Here is a 25,161-nt window from a genome sequence, read left to right on the forward strand (position 1 = left end):
TTGCGGCGGTTTGTTGCTTTTCCACTGCGTTTCTGACCGCCATGGTTTTTGATCGTCACCGCCTACGGCGGTGGCTTTTATTCACTCGCTACCGCTGCGGTTGGTATTTTTTGTCAGGTGATCCTAATTTGATCACCGGTTTATCCACGGTCCCGGCGGACGGTAGTATTCCGGGTCCATTGTTTTCGGGGTGGTTTTCTGCACGACATCCTAATGGGGCCCTAAGAGTTTCCTCTCACTTGATGGGAGCTTTGAAATTGCTCCCAACAAGTGAGAGGGAACACAGGTTACTTGTAACTGGGACATAGCTGGAGCCGGGACTGGGACAATGGGGTCCCCAGGGCCATTAATGGCTCTGGGAGAGGGGCCGCACTGCCCCCTTCCCTTATGTGTGCATGCCTGAGTCCAGAGCTATGCCTGCCTCTTTATGGGGTGGTGGGAGGAACTGGTCCTTAGACAAAATAATATGCACTATTGCACATCCAACATAATTTCGAGTTCGAAAAATCTTTATTTCGATCACATGATCATAAAAGATATACATAATATCACAGAATAATTCAATTACAATTTAAAAACGCATTAAATAACAATAGTGATCAAAGTTAATTGAGGTATGCCGAGAATCAAATCTATACTAAATCGCCAAGTCTCTTAATGTAGCGGTTTCGGGTATTACACATTGAAGTTAAAAATTTGAATAGTGCAAATACGGTAGTTGGGGCCAAATCTGACTTTAAAACTCTATAAGCGGGTAAAAAGGTTCTGAATCCCATGCTTTTGAGTAAAGGAACGAGCCAGTATTTCCTGCTCCTCTCATAGGCTCGACAGAAAAAGATCACATGAACATCATTCTCCTTTGTGTGGGTACATGCGGGGCAATTTTCTGTAGGGGAGCAGGAAGACCATGTTGCTGTGAAAGATGCCAAGGGGAGGGTCCCATATCTCCATTGGAGGAATAGTTTCCTAGTTATTACCGGAGTCATAGCATCTAGGACACTTGATAGGAGTCTTTGATTTTTATGAACTGGTTGGTCAGAGATCCATCACAGGCACTGTTCCCTCTAATTTTTTTCCTCTGTGTGCGGCAGTGGAGGGTCTCTGTGCGCTGCAACCATGGCTATGTGCGCCAGGAACCAAACCGGGCCTGTCTGCGGCGCCAAATGGCACTCCAAAATTTTTCTTTAAAAAGCGAAAAGATAGTGCATTTTCACACATACAGCGCCACAATAAGGGTCTTGAGGGCAGTTTGCAATATTGGATAAGCACGCCATGACATGAACTGGTTACACTGGTTCTCCCCCCACCCTCCCCAGAGCAATGCCCTCCGTCTTGTTACTCTCCCCTCACCACTCTCCCCTATAACAACTATCTTCTCTCATCCCACCTCACCAGTATGCACTCTCACCACTCTCCCCTCTAACCATCACTCTCCCCTCCCTTCTCTTTTTCCCCTCACTCCTCACTCTCCCATCGCTTTCCCCTCCCCCTCTATCCCCACTCTACCCTCCCTCTCACCACTCTCCCCTCTCACAACTCTACTCTCTCCTGTCTCCTCTCTCTCCTCTCTCTCCCCTCCACCATCTCCCACCACACTCTTCCTTCTCTCTCCTCTACAATGGGTTTCTGGTCCGACGCACGTGGGTGGCCATCTACTTGACCTGGTGTGCGCGAATTTCCCCATCCAGTCAGTGATTGTGGAAAAAACAACTTGGTCTGACCATGATTTGGTCAGATTCAGTTGGGAGATGGTAGAGCCCAGCCCCCCGCCCCCTACATGCCACCTTCAAAAAATTAACCTACCCGCGCTTAGACTTGCCTTGTCTAATACTCGTCCGCAACCCAAGGGGTGTTTGGACGAAGCAGTTGGGGAGTTTAATGAATGGATACGGCAGGCGGCGATTGCCTCTACTAAGCAAACTATGCTAACTAGAGCCAGACGCTCGCCCTCCCAACCCTGGTTTTCCCCTGAACTAAGAGAGATGAAACTGGGCTGCAAAAAATTAGAACGTTCATGGAGGAGGGAGTACAGCCCTGAGGCTAAGTCCGCCCTACGGCTCGCTCAAAAAGACTATTATGCAGCCATTAGGGATGCAAAAGGTAACTATTATGCTGGGCGTATTAACAAGGCCGATAACAACAGCAGAGAGATCTTTGCGATTGTTAAAAGCTTTGTGTCCCCTGTTGCGGAAGCTGTGCCCCTTCCGTCCTCTGCACAATGGTGCGAGGAGCTGTCCACTTTTTTCATAACTAAAATAGCGAAGATTTAGCAGGGCCTTTTAGAGGCACTTCCTGCCGACTGCTCTGCAGCTGGCCCCTGTTCACCCTTTCCCTCATCCTCTGGACACCAACTTACCACCTTCACACAAGTTGCGGAGGGTGATGTTCTACATCTTCTCCAGTCCCTTAAATCGGGCTCTCCTGCCGACCCGTGCCCTGCCCGAGTGCTTTCGGAGGTGGCGGTAACAGTCTGCAGTGAGATCACGCAGATAGTGAACCTCTCCCTGGCCGCAGGCGCGGTTCCCCAGGTTTGGAAACAAGCCAAACTCCTGCCGGTCTTGAAGAAACCAGGATTGGACGTGTCGGTTCCGGGAAACTACCGACCCATCTCCCTTCTACCTGCTCTCACGAAAATCTGTGAGAAGGTAGTTCTCCAACAAGTGAAGAGCTTTGTCGAAACATCTAATGCCCTCCACCCTGCCCAATCGGGCTTTAGGGCTGCTTATAGCACCGAGACGGCCCTGGTGGAGATGACCGAGGCAATTCGGGAATGTCTAGACGGAGGTGGCAGAGCGGTCCTAATTTTATTGGACCTCTCTGCCGCTTTCGATACTGTCCCCTATGACCTCCTCCTCGGTCGGCTGTCTGCCATAGGTATTGGGGGAGTGGTGCTGGAATGGCTGTCCTCTTTCTTATCTGATAGGACCCAGCAGGTCTGGATGCCCCCCCATGCCTCTGGGTCCACACTTAGCCCCTTACTGTTCAATGTGTACATTACACCCTTGGTATATCTAGCTGAACAGTTTGGGGCTAAAATCTTAGGGTATGCTGATGATACCCAACTGCTGTTCACCTGGCCAGACGACAATCTGGACACGTCTACAGTTCACCTGTGTCTGTCCTCGGTATTTCACTGGTTAACACAGGCCCAGCTGAAGTGCAATGAGGACAAGTCCGAAGTGCTCTTTTATGGCTCCTTTCCCCCCTCATTTATGAGCACACTTTGGCCTTCTAACATTCCCTGCCCAAAAGAGATGGGGAGACCAGCAAAAAATCTGGGCATTTGATTTACGGAGGACCTCAGATTTGAGCATCACATCAAAAAACTTACAGGCACCTGTTTTGCCACTCTGAAAATGCTCCGCAAATTTTTCCCCTTGCTCCCTAGGGAGGCCAGAGAGTCGGTTGCCAGGGTGCTCATATTGGCTCGCCTCGATTACGCGAATGCACTGTTCAGTGGCATTCCGGCATACCTGGTCAAACGCCTCCAAATTATTCAGAATGCGGCTGTACGCCTACTGTTTAACATCCCCAGGTGGAAGAGCGTTCGGGCTGAGCTGCGCTCGCTTCCCTGGCTTCCCGTAGCGCAACGCATTCTGTTTAAATCTTTGGTGTTGGCGTTTCGTGCAATTCATGACCAGGGCCCCTCGTATTTGAGAAAGAGATTCACAAGGTATATCCCGGCACGCACCCTGAGATCCGCCTCTTTGTTTAAACTGTCCCTTCCCCGTTTTAAACGTGCCAGACTGGGCGGCCAGTCGCTGTCTGTTGTGGTGGCTCGGGCCTGGAATGCCCTCCCTCTCCATCTGCGCTCCACGCCGACAGTGGCTGCTTTCAAAAAACACCTGAAAACTCACTTATTCAAGAGTGCAGTCTAGGAGGATCCCTCGATGTTTTGTTCTCTGCCTTTCTGTCTTTCCCCCGCGCCAGGATACTCTCCAGTAACAGAGCGCGTTACAAAACGGTTTATACTATACTACTATACTACTACCCTCTCTCCTCTCTCACCACACTCTCCTCCCTTTCTCCCCTCTTTCCTCACTCTCCCTTCTTTCCCCTCCCCTCTCCCATCTCTCCTCAAGGTACACACGATTGTCAATGAGCACTAACACAGCATCATTTATACCATTTCGGCATTAGTCAACACCACTAGTTTTTTCCTGTTGCTCTCATCTTCATCTGCCCCATGGTTACTCCTTTCCCAGGTCTATCTCCATTGCTCTGCCTTTCACCTCTCATGCCTCTCTCCCAAACTCATCTTCTCCCTTTCTATGCTCAACTCTCTCCCTTTCTATAATGTCAGACTCCCTCTCCTGCTTCTCTCTCTTGCTTCGCTCTTGGGCTCCCTGTCCGTACTTCTCGCCCCTGATACACTCTGTCTCCCTCTCCATGCTTCTGTCCCCTGCTGCACTCTCAGGCTCCCTGTCCGTGCATCTCACCCTTGCTTCACTCTTGGGCTCCCTCTCCGTGCTTCCCTTCCTTGCTCACTCTCTGTGCTTCTCTCCCCTGCTGCACGCTCGTGCTCTCTAGAGATGTGGCCTAACGACCAGAGCTGCCATCTAAGTCACGTACATACAAAACATGTTGCACTCCAAATGCTATAGGTGTCACATTCGCAAAAGTTATAACTATTGGCATTGTAAATGAGAAAGCTATCCATTTAGCTATTTTAAAAACCAACACATAAATAAAATATTTGTCATTTACAAGACCAATAGCTCCAACATTTCTAATGCGAGACCTATTGCATTTCCAATGCTTGTTGTGCCTTTCTGTCCTGTGTCCAACTCGTTTTTGGAGCCCTTCTGCCCCACTCGTTTTTTGTGCCTTTCTGTCCTGTGCCCCACTCGTTTTTTGTGCCTTTATGCCCTGTATCTCACTCGTTTTTTGTGCCCTTCTGTTCTGTGTGTCTCACTCGTTTTTTCTGCCCTTCTGTTCTGTGTCTCACTCGTTTTTTGTGCCTTTCTGTCCTGTGCCTTCACTCGTTTTTTGTGCCTTCACTAGTTTTTTGTGCCTTTCTGACCTGTGCATCACTCGTTTTTTGTACCTTTCTGTCCTGTGCCTCAGTCGTTTTTTGTGCCTTTCACACCTGTGCATCACTCGTTTGTTGTGCCTTTCTGACCTGTGTGAGACGCGTTTTTTGAGTCTGCTGTGGCCTTTTGTTTAAATATTGCTGACAATCAGAGCCCCCTCATGGGCTCCGATTAACAGCTTTCTATCAGGAGCTACCCTGGCCTCACTGCTGTCCCACCACTGTCCTTTCAGAGGTGCCCTGTGCTAGTGTGCATCCACTTCCAATTAGTACCCTCATCACCCCCAATGCTATTCTGCTCCCCCCCTATCCATTCTGCTGCCCACAGTGTTGAAGATGCCACTCTGATCATTCACCCACTGCCCTCTCTGCCACTTTTCAGTGTGCCCTCAATGGGCAGCCAGACCAATCCCCGGATTACATCCTGCCTCCTCCCGGCCTGATGTCAACTGACCCTACAGTGCCAGTTCAGTGCCCTCCCTGCCCTGTGCCCACTCAATGCCCCCGCCCCATGGCCGTGCATTTCAGGCACTGCCCCCTGTTGGTTCAGTTCCCTCCCTGCCACACTTCACTTCTACTCCCCAGCCTGCTCCCTGATGTATGCCCGTACTGTCCCAGTGCCTATTCGGTGCCTTCCCTGTCCTTTCAGTCCTGTCCATGCTCGATGTTGTCGCTGCGTCCTCCCTGCCCTACGCCCATCCTGCCCAGTTCCTCCAGAGTCTTCCCTCACTCATGTGAATACATCTTCTCTCTGCCCCAATGTCTATCCTGCCCGCTCCTTCGCTGTTCACACAGGGCCCTCCCTGCCCCTGTCTACTGTCCTTCAAGTCGAATTCCTTCAATATTCTCCCTGCCCACGTCCAGTCAAGTCCTGCCCTGGAGACCCTGTGTCTATTCAGTGCGCTTTATGCCCCAGTGTTTCATTCGTGCCCCCCCACCCCCCCAGCCCCTTCAGGTCTCTCTTCTTCCCATGTGCATTCGCTGCCCTCCCTGTACCATGATGAATGAGGGCGCTCCTGTCCCACCCCCCAGCTGCTCGCCCTGCCTCATCTACATACAGTACCCTCCCTGCCTCCAAGTGCACTACCCTGTCCACTCACCAATGTCCGTTTGATGCCATCCCTGCCCCAGGTCCATTCACTACCCTCCCTGCTCCCTGTCCATTCACTGCCCTTCATGTCCCAGGTCCATTCACTGCCCTCCCTGCCCCAGGTCCATTCACTGCCCTCCCTGCTCCCTGTCCATTCACTGCCCTCCCTGCCCCAGGTCCATTCACTGCCCTCCCTGCTCCCTGTCCATTCACTGCCCTCCCTGCAACACGTCCATTCACTGCCCTCCCTGCCCCAGGTCCATTCACTGCCCTCTCCTATACCGAAAACCAAATGCTGCCATTACATGCAAATCATACATTGGGTCCGGCTGCAACCACAAATCCGTCCAGGAGCAGAGAGGCTCCTCACCCGATATGAGCACTAAGTTGAAAGCACTCCTCCAAACTACTACCCATTAATTGCCAAGCGACTTCTCCCGCACTACCATAACCCCCACAATAACCACCGGTTCCTCCCGCCTCCTTCCTCCCGCTTCCCGCCTCCCGCCGTGGTAAATACATTCTCCTCCCGCTCCTTACCTGCAACTTCTCACGCCCGCACCGCCGCCAACCGCCGCCACCACTGGAAATGTGCTGCACGTCATGTTCGCGCCGCTCGCTTTTTAAAAGCGGCGGGCGGCGCGAATCTCTTGCGACGGCCTGTGTGCGCGCTCCACGATAGGTGGTGCGCGCTGACGTCAGGGAAGGTGCGCGCGCGCGCGCGCGCGTGGCCTAGAGGGAACAGTGATCACGGGTGCCATCAACAGTTTGTGAGAGCATTTGGTCGTAGTAGGCTCTCGATAGCACCTTTATAGGGGTTCTATTACTTGTGTTGACTGGATCTAATCATAGTTCAGGGAGTCCAATTGCCTCAGAGGTTCTCTTAATGTAGTTTAGCCAAGGTGTTCTTGTGGCATTCGGCAACATTAGGAATTCCTGTAGCTCAGCTCTGTAAGTGGAGAGATCTGGGCTGCTCCATAGGCGTCTCCAAAATGCTAGCGGTTTAAGCCCCAGCTCCTCCGTATGGGCCGGAGGCCCATATCCAGCCTTAGAGGGAGAATTGGAGTGCTCAACGGAAGAGTGGTAATCTGCCTCAGGAACTTATTCTCAGTTGTCAATAGTTTTGGTGATGGAATGTGACCCCACAACTCGCCCCCATAGGTGACACCCCCCCGGGGCTGTGCCTTGTAAATTTGAATAACGGGAGTGAGTGGCCGGTAGGGTGTGCCAGTTTGATATTTGCTTTTAACTGATGGGCCGACCACGTTAGGTTTTCGTTGAGGGTAATCCCTAGATATTCAATTGCGTGTACCCGTTCCAGTTGGACTGTACCTAGCATGGGGGGTGGGCGGTTGAGGGGTTTAGGGTTGAGAATCATGTATTTAGTTTTCTGAGGGTTGATTTCGAGTCCCCTTTCTGTGCAGAACTCCAGAAAGCCGTTCAAGACTCGTTGTATGCCCATCGGGGATTTAGACAGCAGCAGGGTGTCATCTGCAAACATAATCAATGTGAAAGAAGTAATCAAATATCAATGCGACAAGGGAGAAAAAGTATGGAAAGCACACAACCAAATAAAAAACATAAGATTGCATTTATTTCTATGTAAATGTATTCATATTAAAAACATTTAATAAAAAAGCATAATAATCCAATAATTACATAAACAACTCAGTAGTACAATATTCATATGCTTGTAACACAATTACACAAGAAAGTCATAAAACAGTGGCAAACAATGTTAATCGACGCACGTTTCGGCGTTTTTGGAAACGCCTTCTTCAGGAGCCACAATAAAATCTGAAAAACATATGTAAAGCAAATTTAAAACAAAGAATTGCAATCTCAAATTCCAATTTTAATAGTGAAAAGTACATATGCAAAATATACCTATAACTGTGCTTATATACCAATGACTCCCTACTAATGTAGCTAAAAGATATAGCTACATAAGGTACAAACTAATAATTTTATATTTGAGCAGTAGTATATGAGCGAGGGGGAGTGAAGGGGGTGGGGGGCATGGAAAAGGGGAAGGGAGGGATACCCTATAAATGAGTCAAATACACAATGGGTAAAATAGAGCGATGAACTCAAGAGCTGCAGAGCTTTGACATTGAATAACCTCATAACTTCCTTGAAGGTCATAACTTCCTAGAACTACATGAGGAAGGATAGATCTATATATGTATATATACAAGAGTAAGCCTCTTAACATAACCCTTTTAGAATTTAGAGTTATGTATGACTTCAAATAATGGCCCAAAATTCCTATATCTCTTGTAGCTATTTGAGAAAGGCAATCTACAACTGTCAAAATTATATGCTACACAGTGTTTAAAAAAATCACTAAATAGGGTATCTATGGTGCCACTGGAGAAGGACTCAATGTAGCCTTCAAGTTGTATAATAATATAGTCAAATTTCAAGGGTTTATTCCATATGAAGAGGCAGGTTTATAAACCTGCCTCTTCATATGGAATAAACCCTTGAAATTTGACTATATTATTATACAACTTGAAGAGGCAGGTTTATAAACCCCCTTCCTCTTTTTTTGAATTGCACCTTCCCTGGTACCCCTTGTTAGATCAGACCTAATCTCTTTATCATTGATTATAACTATATTAGGTTCAAGGGTTGGGGGCGGGATTACAGGTGGATTTTGGGGTGTTTGGGCTTTGGGCAGGGCCATTAGACTCATATCCTCAAGGTCGCTGGGGGCCTCTATTGTGAAATCTGGGTTGGTGGTTGATTCGCTAGATGGCTGATTTGCCCCCATGTCCCTCGGTATATGGTTTGTGGGTTCTAGCCTCCCATCCGGAGTTCTAGCTTGAGCCATTGGCCCCATTGAGGATCTCCTAACCCAGTCTATTTCCTGGGAAATTCGTCTCTCCAGAACCTCTATTTCCTCAATCAAGAGTGATCCAGTTTTGACAAAATAATTGTCAATGGTACCTTTAGCGGCTCCAGCCGCGGCCAAAGAAGATTTGCTCCTAGTTTCCCTGGTACACATTGCTTCGTTCCTCGAGTGCGATAAACGGGCAAGGGAGGTGGGCCCAACCCGACCTCTTCCGACCTCGAACGGCCTCAAACGGCCCGCTCTTTGCCCGGTCTTAGCCCCGGTCTAAGTCCCGCGCGCGTCCCGCGTGCGCGGGTAGTACTGATAATATATACGTGTGTGCTGTGGGCGTGCCTTGCAGGGAGAGCGGGCCAGGTGATGTCAATCGGCCTCGTGGGGACTCCTGGTTGCTGGAGTCCCCCGCGTCACGCTCGCAGCCCTGCACGCCTCGCAGTGAGCACACAGGTGGGGGCTGGGTGAAGCGGGACCCGCGGAGCGGGTCCGGCGAACAGCTCTCCTTAATCCAACTGGGCGGGTAAACAGGGATTTCTGGAACACGCCACTCCGTAGCTTGCACTGCGGCAAGAGTCACACCCGGTCCACAGGAAAGGCAAGTTCTTAAAGCTCCGGTGCGCTGTGGGCGTGCCTTGCAGGGAGAGCGGGCCAGGTGATGTCAATCGGCCTCGCGGGGACTCCTGGTTGCTGGAGTCCCCCGTGTCACGCTCGCAGCCCTGCACGCCTCGCAGTGAGCACACAGGTGGGGGCCGGGTGAAGCGGGACCCGCGGAGCGGGTCCGGCGAACAGCTCTCCCTAATCCAACTGGGCGGGTAAACAGGGATTTCTGGAACACGCCACTCCGTAGCTTGCACTGCGGCAAGAGTCCAACATAATAACATGGCTTCGTTTTATTGATGACCTTTTTATAGTGTGGCATGGAACTCAAGAAAGTGTTTTAAAATTTGTACATGAAATTAATGTAAATGATCTTAACTTGAATTTTACCTCATGTATTAGCAAGGAATCGGTGACATTTTTAGATGTGCAGGTTTTTTTAACTGATAACGTTCTTAGTACTACCCTTTTTAGAAAACCAACGGCGGGTAACACTCTTTTACACGCAACGAGTGCCCATCCACAACACCTGATAAAGTCAATCCCATACGGTGAGATGCTTCGCATCCGCCGTATATGTAGTAATGATGAGGATATGAAGGTGAAGCAGAACGAGAGTCTGTCTAGATTTGCGGATAGAGGTTATGGTACTAGACTAATAGAAACCGCCATCAGAAAGTCACGAGCAAGAGCTAGAAGTGATCTCCTAAAATACAGCCCAAAAGGGAGCCAAAGCAAGAGTGTAGACACCAACCCAGTTCGCATAATACTGACATACTCCAAACAAGAAAAAGAGCTGAGGAGTATAGTCAGACGTAACTGCCATTTTGTGCAGGATGATTCAATCATTGGAGAACTGATGCCCGTCAATCCGTTAATAACCTTTCGGAAAGGAATGAGTTTGGGCACAATTCTAACCAAGAAAAGTCAGGAATGCCTCGGTAAAGAACCCTGGAAACCCATCAGTAAGGGGTTGTACAAATGTTTTACATGTAAGGCATGTCAGTATGGTGTCAACACCAAAAAATATACTACAGTTATCCTAAAGACAACCAGGGAGATTAAACAACACCTGACTTGCAAAACAGAATATTGTGTATACATCCTTGAATGTAAATGCTGGTTAAAATATGTGGAAAATTACAAAAAACAATTTGATGGACAGAATGTAGATCAATGTCTTACATTCACCCCAGTACAAGGATATGGGCCTAAATCCATCGTTTTTTGCACTCCACACCACCCTGGGTCAGATAATGGCTTTATGCAAATCAGCTCTGACCCTGTGCCCCATGGGAACAGTCCAGTCCGAACTACAACAGCCATATCTTTCCCAGACCGGAATCAAGCATCCGAGGACCGGACCGGTTTCGAGGTAACACCTCTCTTCAGCCCGGCTAGCTTGACTCCAGTGGTGTGGAGGCTCTGGGACCCACGTCTGAGCTACCCCAGTACACTCAGGGAGAAAATTACAAAAAACAATTTGATGGACAGAATGTAGATCAATGTCTTACATTCACCCCAGTACAAGGATCTGGGCCTAAATCCATCGTTTTTTGCACTCCACACCACCCTGGGTCAGATAATGGCTTTATGCAAATCAGCTCTGACCCTGTGCCCCATGTGAACAGTCCAGTCCGAACTACAACAGCCATATCTTTCCCAGACCGGAATCAAGCATCCGAGGACCGGACTGGTTTCGAGTTAACACCTCTAATCAGCCCGGCTAGCTTGACTCCAGTGGTGTGGAGGCTCTGGGACCCACGTCTGAGCTACCCCAGTACACTGTAAAAATTTAACTCCTATGAATTCTTAGTTTTTGAAAATTTGGTTTTATAATTTTGATTTATACACGATGTGGTGAGCACATATTACAAACAACACAAATGGCAAATTGTTATGGATTTTGTGAATGATGACTTTTGATTATGTAATAAGCATTTCTGCTATTAGTTGTAAATAGTTCTCAGTCATCAACAGTTGTTAAAGATATTCACGACTGTAGTAGGTGATTAGTTGTCTCTTTCAATGTATACGTATTTAAACGGTGAGAAATGAGATAGTATACCAGAGATTTAATACTGTATTCAAACAGGTAGTCTTTTTCCAGTTTTATTTGCACATGTGATGAACTTGCACTTTAAATGGGGCTGAGTAAATGGCATTTTCATGTGACCAAGGCCGCAGGGATGGCCGAAACGTGTCATGACTAGCTGTTGGGAACAATAAAACAAGTTGCTACGAAGAAGTGGTCCATGCCTCGTTTTTACACCTAATAGGTGGAGCGCCGCGAGTTATTGCGGATAATTACCGGCATTTGACTGCTGCCAGTTCTGGACCCCCTCCTCTGCAAGAAGGCTTCACGGCAAGCAGTTTACTGTGCCTCCGGTCCCTGTTACTCTCTGCCGGCTGGTGGAGCTTTGGCAGGGACCCCGGGGGTGCCATATATATATATATATATATATATATATATATATATATATATATATATATATATATATATATATATATATATCGCAAAGAAAGCACTCCTTCCACTTCCACCAAAGCCTCGGCGGCGAAGAAAGAGAAACGAACCACTTCTTTTCTCAGGCAAGATGTTTATTTACAACCTAGCAGCAGTCAACAGATGACGCATTTCGGGCTTAGGCGCCCTTGTTCACATATATATATGTATATATATATATATATATATATATATATATATATATATCAAAGCTCCAAAGCTCCCTTTCCCAGAACATAAGCCAGCACTCCCTGGGGTATTTGCAAAAAGTTGTTTAATATCCCCAAAGCAACAACAAACACATTTCGGCTTTTGTGCCTTTGTCTGTGTTATCGACACACCGCTGGCGGACTTTTTTAACCCCTTCAATTCATTGTCATGAAAACACAAACATAGGACCAGCATAGTTGCCTCACATGGGCACCATCTTTGAAAGTTTGCACATTATAGACTAGATACCTTATACATGTAAAACATTCAATTACTTGATTTCTATTGGCAATAGATATCTGTACCTTTTTCAATATATCAGGTTGCACCCATTATTCGATGAATTGTTCGCTGATATATCGCACCTCACGGACACATCGATCATATTTCATTACAACAACTACACCTTATATCGGCTTAATCAGAGCATGATAATATCTAACATCCTCCAACGGTTAAGCATAGCTAAAAATTGAAACATTCTATGCATCATTTTAAAACCAATTTCATTCATATCCTTTACATGAACAAAAAGACCGTCATAGCTACTATCAAAGGGCGCCATCTTTGAATGTTTCATTATTATTGTCCAAATACAATAATTTTGCAGTGTACACAAATTTCTGAACATTTGGAAGGAATTAGGAGCAAGCCAGGAGGCTGTTGAGTCCTGGCTCTGTGACCAGAGATTGCTGACGCTTGGCAGAACATTGTCAAAAGCCTTGAGGAACACATACAAAATACGGATTTTATTGGCCCTTCGTTATCGATTTCAAATAAGGGCACTATATCTGATTCGTTTTTATCCACGTGATTCCAGTATCTACTTGATCCAACTAAAGAAGCCTCAATCAAGGGAAGACGCATACATCCCCATTTTGTTGTGTACATCGTGTATAACATGTGAGCATAGCAGCCACACTAGAGGAGGAGACAGATCTCCTTTACCATGCTATCGCATCAGTTTACTGGATAATGTGGGGAGACTTTTAATGGTATCTGTAAGCCTGAAGAAGGTGGTGGGCCAGCCTATACCACTGAAACGCATCGCTTTGTGTTGAGAGTGCACCCAAAACACTACCTGGTTCGATTAAGAGAAACAAATCTGGATACATGTTGAACCAGGGATACCAATTCTAGTGTATATGTATTTGGTGTGCTCGGTTGATTTATCACACTTGTATTGTCTCTATTTTGTCATACTCTCCCAGGTGATTTTTATTAAACCATGTTTTTAATCAATATGAACATTTAAAGTGTATTGACGATGTATATGTTGATTTGAAACTCGTTTTTTCAATGATCTTTTTTACATTTTTGAATCTGATATAGATCCTAAAATAATAAAAATATATATTATACATTTTATATTATTTATTTGGTTTATATGGGGTGTTGGTGGTTTGGATAGTGCTTGAAGGATATTAATGTATGCATGACAATAGTGTGGATCTGTATGGTTAAAAGGAGCCCAAAGGAATCTTATCTTTGGCAGTAGTGCCTAATCGTGGTGTCCTGTCGCTTTGGTGAGTAGGACCCCTCTCGTATTTTTTGGACTAAGTGAAGCCATACAGGCTGGAATACATAATAGAACTAATACCAATTTATGAGTGAGGCAGGGTTCCTTTCACATTTTCAAAGTCATTATGGGGATGAAAGAAAGAAATTAAGCACTATCAGACACATGCAACGTTGTTGACTTTTGCAATTCCTTAATTGCGATTTTTAAAGAATCCCAATTTAGGAATCGCAAAAGCCTATGCATGTAGAAATCGCTCAGAAAATTGTGATTTTTAAACATTTCTTAAGGAATACCTCTCCATTCATTCCTAGACATTCTCATTTTGCGAATCTCAATTAGAGAATCTCAAATTGAGACCCTGTTGCACCCCTGAAATTGACCCGTGCACACATGTTGTGCACACACATGCCCTATGGGCATGTGTGTGCTTAGCATGAAACTTTGAAAAATGCACAAAAGTGCATTTTTCAAAGTTTTAGCAAATTACCATGAAGTTTAACTTCATGGTAATTTGCTCCCCTAAATAGCGAAATCGCAGATTTTTTTACTTTCATGCATTGCATTTAAGGAATCGCAAAAAGCTATTCCTTAAACGCAAACACAATTTGATGTTTAACTGTTTTTCTTGTAAGGTACAACGCTTCCAAATGTATTCCTGCCATCAGCTGTGTTTTTAACCAGTAAATAAACGCATAATACTGTTGATTTTAAACTATTCCCTGTCATAAACTCTCAATGCCAGACTCCATTTTGGGCATGTTAAGTTAACCAATTTTACCTTTGGTCCACATTAAACTTATCATTATCTTTCTCAAAGTTCATCAAAGTGTCAATCAATCTAAACAATGAATTTGCTAACACAAAAGGAGAAACAAGTGTGCTATAAACTACAGAATATCTATGTTTCAAGGTCTGACAATGGATATGTAAAATAAGCACTTAGTTCGAGATGACGTATTTCCGACACACCACCCGCCGGTCAGACTACTTTAAAGATGTAATCTTGCAGGCAGGTGGCAGCGAGTCTTTGGGGTACGAGGCGTCGCAGTGGTGTACTGCCCACTCCCGCACCGCTGAAACACATAGTCGGGCCCCAAGTGTCATCAAAGAGCTGCATGCAAACTGCAAGGCATAGGTTAGAGAGTTATGATTTTTCCCCTGTCATTTGTTATCCTAATGTTGTAAAAAGGGTTAATTTGGGTAGAAATCAATTCTTATTCAGAAACACAACCTCTAAACATCATGTTACATTTTAAGGTCTGAGTTTATGCTTCTCTAGACCAAGCACTCTTAAACTATACTATATACCAGTACGGATGACATGTGACTCCTACACCTTGTAGTCCTCTGTCTAACATTTCCTATACACTGATTTACTTACACACGTAAGATTCATTTCTGTGTGAAATGTGTGTGTGATGTAAAGTGCTCAGTCACCCTGCACTGGTATGAGTCGCGCTATAAAGCAAAAGAAATGCATGAGAGAGAGCAGTTATGGAGGCTTAAGGGGCACTGTGAAAGGGTGGTTGTGAGGGAATCCAAGGAGAAGGTCATTGGGGGCACCAACAAACATTGTCGCACAGGGTGCCTTCAGCGCTGAAGCTGGCCTTGCAGAAAGCACAGGAGGTATGCTCAGTGGGGTTGTGTGGGGCTACAATAACCTGGACTCCCACAACCAAGTAAATGTAGACTTAGTTCAGTCCAGGCACCCATGGGTAGTGAAGCCCGACCTTATAGACATGGGCCAGGGTTCCTGGTCAAGCCACATCCCATTGTGAAAGGTTATTGTCAGATGCACTAGAAATGATTTGGCTTAGCACCTCCTTGTTATCTGTTGGTTTATGTGTCATTCACTCTTGGCGTAGGGTTTTGGTTAACCACCGTAAGCAGAGGAGAGCTCTACATTATTGCACCAGGAAGGAAGAAGGAGGTAATTATGCCTGGGCCAAGCCAAAAATGAGTTGCCTTCTGATTGGTTTGCTCCTTGAGGGGAGTGGTTGCTGAATTACAGTATGTACTCTGGAAGTTTGCACAGGGACATTCTGCTGATCTTCCAAATAATAGGTGAATTCATTGGCATGCTACCCCAGAGTAAGTATTTGGATCTTTGACCCTACCCTCTCCCCTCCTATCTTGGAAGATGGGCTAGACCCACTTGGACTCAAGGGCTGGCCACTTAGGCTGAAGACTGGGGCAGAGGATACCTAGGACCATTCAATTTCTAGCCCTTACAGACCAGGCGTGATGGATCTGAAATAAGTTCACATCTACCCAAGCGTCCTCACGGGCTACCAACCTGGCGTAGATAGAGGACAATTTCTAGATAGCTGAAGGTGGTGCCTTTGAGGAGAAAAGATGACCATAAAACCTCGTCATATGAAAGGTTGTGCACGACAAGGGCCTGTGTGATTAACTATAGATCTGATGTTTCTCTCATTGAGCGAGGCTTCTCTTTACCCCTCTTCTGGAATACGTTCTGTCTGTTTATGTCCTGCTTCATCAGAAACAGTGATGCGAGAATGGTGCCCTGCCTGCCAAGTGTGAGTTCTTCTTGAATCTGAGGGAAACATAAACAGGATTTGCTCCCCGAAAATAGGTAAAAAGTTAAGCTAAATAGGAAACACATTGATCATAGAAAGAGAAATAGAAAAAATCCTTAAATAAAAATGTAATCTCCGTGGATGACCCCAGTGACCAATACTGATCTTTGAAAGCCAACTACTACCTGGGTCTTGCATGGTGGCTGATACTCTCAAAACCCTAAGCTGGGCCCTGCATTGTGCATAGGTTGCACAGTGTCTTTGAACCTCTTTTCTCAGATGAGCCTCTTTCTCATCCTCATCCACAACAGCCTGTCAATTTTTAGAGCACAGAGAAAGGTGTATAAAATTCCTGGAGAAATAAATTGTTAACATTTCTGCCAGCAAGAAGTGAGAAATACATTGAGGTCCTCTTGCCTGGGGCCTTGCTTGTTCTTCTGTGTGCATTTGAAAGATCTTTATTGTATTGGAACAGAAGCAATAGTTATTTAGGCACCTTTCAGTTTCTCTCCTGTGCTAATGCTGTACAGTAGGCAAGGTTATCTTTTTAAGTTATTTTGCAGAGTTCAAAGGACACTGTAGACATTGTGCATCATCCTTCGAAAGTGGTCCCTGATGAGAGAGATTATAATTTCTTCTGTATCCAATGTATGGCCATTGTCAGTGTTTTCCAGAGACTATCTTTTATAACGTGACTTGCCAGAGGGAGGGAAAAGGATATGGTCAATGTTTTTTTACACTTTTCAATCACAGCAACATGCTGCATGGTTGGTCAGAATCCTTTGGCTTCTCTGTTCCCTGGTACCTAACAGATTAATTCGATCCAACGCGGAGTGCTTTCAACCTTCTGCAATTTTTAGGGTCATTGGATATCAATATTAATTAGGTTGCTTATCAAAGATGACATCCTATGGTGCCCTTGGACCGAGTTTCTGCAATTGGAAACCATTTCCAACAGTTGATGTACTCCTACTCTTCTGAGGGATGATTTTTATCAGGCAGCTTAGATGCAATGTGAAAGAGAGAAACATCTAAGGTGATAGACTTAGGCTCCAGAGATTGTGATCCAGAAAGTGCTTTTTGGTAGCTACCTGAACTCTTCCCAGCTTTGATTGCTCAGATGATATATACTAACCGCTCCTCTCTGTGTCTCATAGCGAATCACCCTTCTGCTGCATTGGAGTTCCACCAGCTCTTTGGACCTATCACCTTTCAGTAATTTGGCTGGTACTGCCTGTTGTGGAGTAAGCAAGGATTTCCACCCCTGCATTTCTTTCATCAGTATTATTTTTCTGCTACACAAGTGTCCTTTTTCTGCATGTGCTAGGGTCAGAATTTAGGGCAAGGTTCCTGCTTCACACATCATGTACATTATTGGCTATTTCCCCTGTCTGCTCCAGCCCTTGCTGATATTCTATTTCTCAGCATTCTCCAGGGGCCTAGCTATCGATAGTGGAGTTAGCAGGCACAGTATGACTGGTGTGGTAAAATCTAATTACCCATGCTTAATTTATGCGGAAAAATCAATAAGAATAACTCAGATAAATAAGAGGCAAAATCCGTGATATTGAGGTTTACTCAAAAGGGTTTTATTCCTTAAAAAGGAATTGGGTATTTGGCTCGAGCCAAGGTGGCATACCATTCCGTCACCACACAGGTTCGGGAAGGGACTGACAGACAACATTTTATTGACAGTTATTCATATATATAGTCAATGCATTACAGTAAAGGCATATGCAGAAGGCGTAACAGCTGAGAAGAGAGATAAAATGCTCATACGTAACAGAAAAAGGCGTTGCAATAGGCGTGCATGAAGGCGTGTACTAGAAACGTCATTTACCATGAGTTCACAAGTAGGTGGATCCTTAAGAGAATCCTGCAGTGTCAGCAGAATTACATGGCAGAGATGCGCGCGCAGCAGTATGACGTGTAACTGGAGGGTGAAGGGGACTTGACATTTAGCTCTGTAAGTGTAGACATAAGTCTGGGATGTCAGACCAACCTAATCCCAAATCGTATCTGATATCTTATGTTTAAGGAACTGTAGTATCTGGAAGGGAAAGGTCTCTCGGACGGAGGCTATTCTATACTGGTTGTGATTGCGTGTATAAGCGTCTTGTGTCTACGTGTCTGCATGAGAGGTGAGGGGGCATGGGCCTACCATGGCAACGGAGTCTATGAATTACTTGCACGGAGACAGAAAGGCCGGGCCCAGTGCTCCTGCAGCTGGGAGGATGTTTACTTGAACGACGAGACAGGAATGTATTTTCGAGGAGTGGAACAGATAATTCGAAGGTTGAAGACAGTCTTGGCAGGCAGAAGGCTGGGCTAAGCGCCGTGAGCCGCGCGAGGAGTAAGGCAGGGGTCACTGGCACAGAGGCAGCCTGGGCTGAGGCCCTCAGAGTCAGAAGGCAGGAAAAAGAGGCTTGATGGCAGAATCAGGGCCTACTTCGCCAGAGCTGAAAAACGTGTAAAGTATACCACAAAAAGACGTTGGCATAGCATATTTAGAAACTGAATATTCAATCCGTTCATGGCGGATCTGAAAGAGGACATGTTAAAGATGGACGCAAATGTATTTGCGTCTTCATAGCTGGCACAGGAGGGAAATTACATGCACTTCAAGCTAGTACATGGAGACGGTGGGGTACGCGTTAGGGAACATTACTTGACCAAAAATCTATATTTCCTCATTCCCTCCTTGTTCCCTACGGACCCTTCATGATACATCGATCCTCATGAATCGATCAATCTGTTCACGTAACATCATTTGCTCTTCTTTCTTCTTTTCGCGTTTTGAATGAGAATTTGAATGCGGAATGCATGATGTGGCGCACAGGCCACAAATCGCCGGCCCACATTGTAGACACAGGCAGCAACTGAATACTATGAGAAGGGCAATGCCTAGGAGGGATAGAATCTTCCATCCCCAAGCAGTTAACGTTGTCCAAAACCAACCGGACCAAGTCCAGGTGCCTGGATTCTGGTGTATCAAACTTGCAATTTTATGAAGACGTGTGATAGCTTTATATACAGTTGGCGCGTTTTCTGGAATGAAAACACAGCAACTTGACCCGATGACCTTACAAGCTCCACCCCTATCTGCCAAGATGACGTCAATAACAAGACGATTTTGAAGAACTACAACCCGCATGGCGGACTGCTCCTCCGTTAGGTTGCCTAGAGCTGAAGTAGTCTCATTCACTACTGCTTCGAGAGTTCTGGTTAGTCTGCGTATCAGTTTACTATTAAAAACAGCACCTAGATAGGGGAAAAAACCTTTATTGAAGTCCGTATATTGCTCCCATGCCGTTTCAGTGTAATCGACGAGTGGGAGATCTCTTCGGAGTCGATGGTTCACTAGATTAGTATTTCTATGATAATCAGGAGGGGCTAGGAAAACAGGTGGCAAAAGGAATGCAATGTAACAGGTACCATCCCAGTCTAGAGGTAAGCGTATGTATGCGGTATGGCCGCAAACAAAATAAGAATGACGTGAAGCTCTAAATGTAGATTTGCCTTGGTCACTGAATTCGACTACAGTAGTGCATTTGCTATGACCTAAATGTACTGAACCATTTTTCCGGACACATAATTCGCCTGTGACTGGCAGTACTGACATGGCTGGTAAGACTGGTGCAGCTTCAGATTCAATTGTTAGAATCATGAAATTAATGGTGTAATTACCTAACCCATACACTTCATTTTCTAAATCAGTTCCTGTCCCAACGGGAAGTCCCTCCTTGTCAGGGTAGCAGGCTTTAAGCAAGACTAAGTTCAGGTTTCCCCAAACCCAGCTTCCTTCATATACAGCAGTATCAGGATCTAGGGCATTAATCAATTTAAACCACGCGCCACATGAACCATTGTGAGTGAACGGGTACGGAAAGAGGGGCAGAACTCCCTTGTATTTCTGGTAAGGAGGGAGTCGGCCACATATCCAACAATTGGTAGCATTATTAGTCTGATGGGAGTGATGTAACATACTAATGAAAGTGTTGTTGCGCAGCGCAAGTCTGTAGGATAATTCGTGAGGGGGTAATTCACTAAAGGAATGTTCAGCAGTAACGTTATAAGCAGATTGTGCATGCTTGAATATAGGGTAATATATGTGCAATACAATACTAGCAGCAATAATCAGAAGACTTATAAAAAACATAATCAGTAGCGCCACTATACAGTGACTACGAAGTGATTTACAATATGCACTCTTCTTGAGTTGTCTTTGTCTATCTCTCTCTCTATCTCGATCTAGGGGATACATGTCAGAAACTAATTTAACCGATTCACCTAGGGGAGGACTTAAACAATTAAACTGTCTGACTTGCTAGATCGTAATTTCAGTCTATATTCTTCAGAGGCGGTTTTTTCAACCAAAGGGAGTTTCGAATCAGTTTGTGTAGGAGGGCAGGGCTTAGAGTCCAAGTCCGAAGGAAGTCCGTGAAATTTCTTGACGTGGCTGGAATGCAGCCACCCTTTCCTGCCCTCTACTTTTATTGCTGTCCTGGTTGTTAGAAGGACCAATTTCGGGTTTTGCCAGCGGGGCTCCAACGGACCTCTCCGATCGAAGTTGCGCACGAAGACAAAGTCCCCCGGGACCACCTCGTGGGGTTTCACCTCGGTGTTGTCGGGAAAGGTTGCAGCTACCTGTGAACGACAAGATTGTAGTGCAGACATCAAGGAGGCAAGGTAAAATGTCAGCATAATACAGTCAACATCTGTAATTTTACGTGGAATAGGCGTCCCCCACATATTCGGTGGCCTCCCAAAGACCACTTCATACGGGGATAGCCCAGTTCGAGAATGGGCCACCATCCTCATATAGAAGAGGGCAACTGGCAAAGCAACTATCCAGTCAACACCCTTCTCTCTACAGATCTTGGAAAGTCGGATTTTTAGAGTCTGATTATGGCGCTCCACGAGACCTGCTGCCTCGGGATGCCGGACACAGTGGAACTTCCACTGATAGCCTAACAGGAGTGTAATGTGTTTCACAAGCTCGGATGAGAATGGCTGACCGTTATCTGAGTACACGATACGGGGCAAACCATACCGTGGGAAGAATTCACGAACCAGCTGCTTGGCAGTGGTCGGAGCAGTATAATCTGGGACTGGGTATGCTTCTGTCCATCGGGAAAGAGCACATACAACTACGAGGACATATTTGAATCCTCGACAACGCTCCATCTGGATATAATCCATCTGGAGGACTTCAAAAGGGTGTTCGGGAGGCTGAAATCCACCTTTCTCTACGGGGATGCTTTTACCTGGATTAAACTGACCACAAATCATGCAAGTACGCACTTTCTGCTTGGCTGCTGCTCGTAAGTTATTATTGAACCATATGTGTTGAATACTGTCTAGCATTGCTTTCTCTCCTAGGTGTGCAGGACTATGTATCGTGTTAATGATAACCTGAACCATAGAGTCAGGGAGAAACCATGTAGATTTTCCCTTCGTCATCCATCCCTGGTCTGTTTGGATCCCTCCTAATTCAGTCCATTTCTTAATTTCGTCTGGCGTGGCATGTGTTTGTATGTCAATTACATCACGTGCGGGATCCCTGACTGTCATGCAGTGTGTCGGTGCTACTGTTTGTGTCTGTTCAGTTACATGAGTTCGGTTTTGAGCAGTTTGCTTTGCTGTTCGGTCTGCCAGGTCGTTACCCTGGGAGATGGTATCAGTAACTTTTGTATGTGCCTTACATTTCATGATAGAAATTTCAGTGGGTAGATGGATTGCATCTAACAGAGCTTGAATGAGGGGACCATGTTGGATGTTGGCACCGTGAGAAGTTAAGTAACCTCTCTCTCGCCAAAGGACTCCAAAGTCGTGAACGACTCCGAATGCATAACGTGAATCAGTGTATATATTGACTCTCTTATTCTTGGCTTGGATACATGCTTGTGTCAGAGCGATGAGCTCTGCAGCTTGAGCTGACAAGGTGTCGATACAATTGGTTTCAATAACATCGGTGTCTGTCGTGACTGCGTAGGCTGCCACTAATTCACCTGTCTTTGTTCTCATACATGAACCGTCCACATAAAGTGTCAGGTCTGGATCTGACAACGGAACATCTGTCAAGTCTTGTCTGGGTTTTGTTGTAATAGTAATGACTTCAATACAATCATGTGCCAATGGATCTACTCCATTGAGTGGCAATAACGTGGCAGGATTTAATGTGCTGCAGCGTCTGATTTCTATGTGTGGTTGAAACAATGTCAATTCGTAACCTGTCAATCTTGCTATGGTCAGGTGTTGAGTCTGAGTTCGATTTAAAAGGACTTCCACGGAATGTGGAACCTGTACTGTCAATGGATGTCCTAACACAATGGAATCACTCTGTCTAATTGCTAAAGCTGTCGCTGCAACTGATTTCAAACACGCCGGAAGGGCCTGGGCTACTGGATCTAATGTGCTAGAAAAGTAAGCACACGGTTTGTGTGAACCTGCTTGTTCCTGAGTGAGGACTGACAAGGCAGTACCTTCACGTTCTGTGACAAAAAGTGTAAAAGGTTTTCTGTAACATGGTGTTGCTAAAACAGGTGCTTGACATAAGGCTTTCTTTAAGTCTTCAAAAGCTTGTGTACGTTCCTGAGTCCAAGGGAGGACAGTCGAAGTCGCTGCCTCCTGTGTTGTCAACTGAATGAGTGGTTTTGCTAGAAATGCATATTGGGGAATCCATTGTCTGCAGTATGAAGTGAGGCCTATGAAAGCCCGCACCTCCTTTTGTGTCTTGGGTGGTGACATGTTTACAATTAACTGAATGCGATCAGGAGTGAGCTGTCTCCCCACTTTGGACAGCAAGTGACCCAGGTACACAACTTGCTGAACACAGAATTGCAGCTTCGAAGGGGACACCTTGTGCCCCTTGTCAGCCAGGAAGTTCAAAACAGTCAGTGAGGCATGTTCACAATCGGGTTCGCTTCGAGCGGTGATCAGCAGATCATCGACATATTGAAGCAGGGCAGTGTTAACTGGCATGTGGATACTGTCGAGTTGTTTTTTCAATGCTTGACTATAAATGCTGGGGCTTTCTGTGAATCCTTGAGGTGCGCGTGCAAATTTGAAAGATCGTCCATTTAAACTGAATCCGAACAAGTATTGGCTTTCCGGATCGATCGGGACACTGAAGAAGGCGTTCTTGAGGTCAATTACAGTGAAGAACGTCGCTTCTGAATCAATAGCTGTCAATAATGAGGAGATATCTGGGACCACAGGATACTGTGGTACAATACATTTTTTCAATTCGCGCAGATCAATAACCAATCGATAAACAGGTGGTGCATTTGGGTCAGTACGTTTAAGAACTGGAATAATAGGAGAATTACATACATTAGAGTCAGTTTCCACAACCACTCCTTGTGCAATGAGCTCGTCAATGATTCTCAGTAAAGCCACTACAGCATCTGGGGGTAATTTGTATTGTCGAATACGTGGTAATATCACTCCTGCTTTGAGTGTGACTCGATATGGTGTAATGTGCATACAACCTACATCAGTGGGGCCTTGCGCCCACAAATGTGCAGGGACATCCTGTAATCTGCGATCCATGTCTCTCAATACATAATGGCCTTTGAAATCTCGCAAAAACAATCGTACTCCTTCCGGAGAACAGCATATAATAGCTCCTAGAGCTTTCAATGTCTTTATGCCTAACAGGTTTTCTGGGCATGATTTCGTAAGCAATAAATCTGTAGTCCGTGTCAAAGGACCAACTGCAAGAGGAAGGGGTTGTGATACTTCATTAATAATAGGTTTTCCTGAAAATCCAAGGGACACGTTCTGTGAGCCTGAGAGGGGTGCCCCTGGTACTTCATTGTGACTTATAGTGGTTCTGCTTGCCCCTGTATCAATGAGAAACTTTCTGTCCTTTCCCAATACTTGACTGTGTACATAAGGACCCCTTTGATCTACAGGAACCTCAATAAGAGGCAAGCGGAACTCCCTCTCCAGGCTGTTTCATGTGTATCGTTGATAATCGGGGTAATCATTTTGTGCATACTGGTACATCTGTTGTGTCGTGTTTTGTGTTGCGGTGATAGGCTGTTGTTGTGGTATCGCTACGGTCTGTGATGAAGCTGGCATAGGCGGAATATGTTGTACATTCTGGGGTACTTGTTGTTGAACCTGATCTTGTCTAGGTGGACGCGGTCTCTCCTTGGTCTTACCCGTGGAGATATTGTGTTTCAGAACTGCACAATCGTTTATATAATGACCTGGCTGTTTACAATAGTTACATACCCCTTTAACAGGAGCCGTTGAATTACTGGGCTGGGTCGCACCCTTTTTGTGACCGTCAGCTGGAACTGACTGAGCAATTAACATTTTAATTTTTGTATCTTTCATACGTCTTTGCTCGTGTTCTTGTTCTTCTCTAAGTCTATTCTGATGGTACTGTAACATTTGTAACATTTGTGAAGGAGTATTAGCTTGCCAAGTACTTTCTACTTTCAGTACCCTGTTCTTGACCTGGGGCAGGGAATTCTCGACTAATTTCGTTACAAAAAGATGTGGATATGACTCGCTACTTGCTTTCAGACCGCTATTAATACCAAAACATTTCTCAAATCGGGTGTAGAAATCACTAGTGTCTTCATCGGGTTTCTGTTTGCAGGCTGAGATTGCACCCCAATCTTCCTTTTTCGTACTCAGTAAACGTGGCAATACTTGTACTAACAACCCTGGTAACGCCTTGACTTTGTCTCCAAGCCCTAGGCCTGGAACTCTAGTATTTTCTTCATCTTCTAATGCAGCCCAATCAATCTTTGTGTCTCCCACCTCCCACTCTTTTTCTTTGAGTTTCTCGTATA

This window comes from Lissotriton vulgaris, chromosome 5 (assembly GCF_964263255.1).
Source record: "Lissotriton vulgaris chromosome 5, aLisVul1.2, whole genome shotgun sequence".
In the NCBI taxonomy this organism is placed as follows: Eukaryota; Metazoa; Chordata; class Amphibia; order Caudata; family Salamandridae; genus Lissotriton; species Lissotriton vulgaris.